This window comes from Eubalaena glacialis, chromosome 16 (assembly GCF_028564815.1).
Source record: "Eubalaena glacialis isolate mEubGla1 chromosome 16, mEubGla1.1.hap2.+ XY, whole genome shotgun sequence".
Lineage (NCBI taxonomy): Eukaryota > Metazoa > Chordata > Mammalia > Artiodactyla > Balaenidae > Eubalaena > Eubalaena glacialis.
Genome location: NC_083731.1, coordinates 67,882,662 through 67,885,673, shown reverse-complemented (window position 1 = coordinate 67,885,673; position 3,012 = coordinate 67,882,662).

Here is a 3,012-nt window from a genome sequence, read left to right as displayed (position 1 = left end):
CGTCCTCCTCGCACCTGGCGGCCGGAGCGCGGCGCGCCGAGCGGCTCGGGCCCCGGGGCCCCAGGGGTGTCAGGATCCAGCGGCCGAACGCGGCGGGGCCGAGGGTTCCGGCGGCCGCGGGCTTTGTGCGCTCATAGCGGCCGGGGGCTCCTCGGGCCGGGACCCACTGGGTCCCGGGGAAGAGATTGGGGTGGCCGTCGCGCTGTTTCCTCCGCACCGCTGCCCCCTGGCCGAGGGCTGGGCTGGAGGTGGCGGCTCGGGGTCCTCCAAAGACAAGTTGAACAAGGACGGGGCTGGGCCCGCGCTGTTGGGGGACAGTCCGAAGGAGCCTCCCTTTAAGGGGTCTGAGGAAGGGCCTGCGCGAGGGAAGGCCACTGCAGGAACTTTCTCAAGTGCTGCGAAAAGGGCCGGATCTCCCCGGGGATGGGGATAAAGGGGGTGTGGGGATGGAGTTGGGATAGGCCTTCCTGCCTGGGTGATTGCGTGGGTTACACGGAAGACGGGCCAGCGCCACATCTGAGTGAAAAGTGGAGGAAGACCTCAGGCCTGCCGCCCAGGCGGGATTTGGTGATTGCTGACCGGAGGTGGGTCGCTTTGACCCCCTGGCGCAGCTTGGATTTCCTCCAGCCACCCTTGTCCCTGGGAGTCTGAACTGGGAGTTTCCCTGCGGTACCGGGATAAAAATGGAAGTTTTCCTGACTCACAAACATTGGTACCAGGCCCTACAGATTGTCTAGTGTCGGGGGGAAGGGGGAAAAGTGGTTCAGTCCCTCACTTTTCCGTGCTGAAGGGATTGGAGTTAGCTCTTAGAAGACCAGAAGAGTTGAGAAGAAGAGGGGAGAATTCAGCCTGGAAGATCTGGGGCTTTGGGAAGTGGTGGGGAAGAAGAGCTGTGAGTTAGTTAGACCAGCTTTGGCTAATGCACCCCAATTCTTCCCTTTTGGGCATCTGTGGCTACGTGTCTACCAGGTTTTATGGAGTGAGATTCCCCTGTGGCAGTGGGAGGGTGAGGAAGAGCTCCTTCTTTCTTTGGGGGGGCCCTTTACTAAGCTCATCCTCATGCCCCTCCCCATTCCTTGTCATGCAAACTACAATAGGGACTGTTTAGGGGCTGCTTTTGGTAACACAGAAGCTACCTAGCATCACTAGTAAAGTCTGGTCATTCTTTTTCTCTTCTAAAGATCAATCATTTCCAAACTAGTTTCCATCGGCTTAACCATTACCACCAACACCACGCCGTAATTACAGGACCTCAAACCAAGCAGGCCCAACTAGTGCGGTGCTTTTATAACACTTGAATTCTTGGTGGGGACGGGAGAGAGGGCCATCCCTCCCTCAGTTATGCTTGCTGAATCTGGCTGTGGTGTGAGGCCCAGGGCGTGCCTCTCCATGACTCAGCTTCCTAAGAGCTCATCCAGATTTCTGGAGAAGTGGCAGAAGGTAGGAGCCCGCCTGAGCTGAGCACAGACCTGGCTCTGAGGAACATTAAGGAAAAGATACAGACAGAGATGGTTTTCCATTTGGGCCTGCAAGCAGAGAAGTGTTCCTCAGGGTCAGAAGCCTGCCTTCCCTCAGGCTTAGGTGTGCTGCCTTGTTTAGGCAAAAATTATTTTTTGACCCCTGACTCCTGCTTGATACTGGCCAATTTTACTCTTTTTTTCTTGCTATGCTTCACTTTTACGACATTTTAAATAAGTTTGTTTTAATTATAGACTGTGTACTCACAGTAAACATTTAAACAGAAATAGTGTAAGCAAAGGTCTCATTCCCAGCCCCCTCCCACTAATTCCCACTGTTTCTAGGTTACCCTTGCAGTAGTTTTTACTCATATATAAGCCTACTTATGTATCCCTTTTTAAAAAACAAACAGAATCGTACTATGCCAACTGTTCTGCCACTTGCTTTTCTCAATTTATTACAATATGATTGCATCTACTTATATATCACTTCTTTTTTTAATAGGCACATAGCACTCCATAGTATGGTTATATAGTAATATATTGAACTATAGGTGGACGGTTTTTGTTTTGTGTGTGTGTGTGTGTGTGTGTGTGTTTGCCGACAATGCTTTAGTGAACATTCCTGTACACATATCTTTACGTACTCTGCAGCTATATGTGTGGAATAGATAGCTGGAGGTGAATGTGCTGTACTTTTTCATGGCTTCGGTGGAGTTAACTGCTTCTGTTTGGGGTGAGGCAGTCTCCTGTTGGGAACTCCCCTTTACCCACCCGTACCCCACTTTGCCCTCTGCAAGTCTCAGACCTTTATATTGCCTGGAGGATCACCATTATTTACTAAGAAGAGTTTTCCCTTCCAGTATGGGTCTTGGCCCTTCCTCTCCTTAGCTCCCCTGTCCGCCATAAACCAGAGGTTGAGCCGGCTCATGCCAGAGGTCCTTCTGCAGGGAAGCGGGGTCCAAGGTCTGAAGCTGTGTCCCTAGAGTTCAAGAGTAACCGCTGGGCTAAGAAGTAACAATGCCTGGAGTCATCTTGCTTTTTGGAGGTGGGAGGATTGAGGAGGGGAATGGAAACTTGATCAAGAGTAGGAAGTTCCTTTGGGTTAATCGTGCTGGCGGCAGAAATTTTGACATACCTTTAGCGTGCAGGGCTCAACCGCAACTTCTAAAATTGCCTTGGGTAAAGAAGCAGGAAACTGCTAACTGATTAAAATGTAATTTAGGCTGGTAAGTTTGTCAACTTTTAGAGCAGGAATTCATAACAAGCCTGTGTCCATTAATCATAAGTCTGCTCCGTTTAGGGCCCTGGGTTTATGACTACAGAGACTGAGTTTTACCCATCTTTATAAATGATGTATAATCAAAGCTTACAGATGTGACTCTACTGAGCTGTGATGTAGTGGACACCTGTCATTTTTCTGTGGCTGACCAGCATGCAGACCTCACTTCTTTTGGGGGGACTCCTGTACTGTGTGAGTCTCAGGACCGTTTCTCCCACTATGGGAGCTCCCTGGGGACTTGGTCTCCCCACCCCTGGCAGCTAGGGCCGGGGT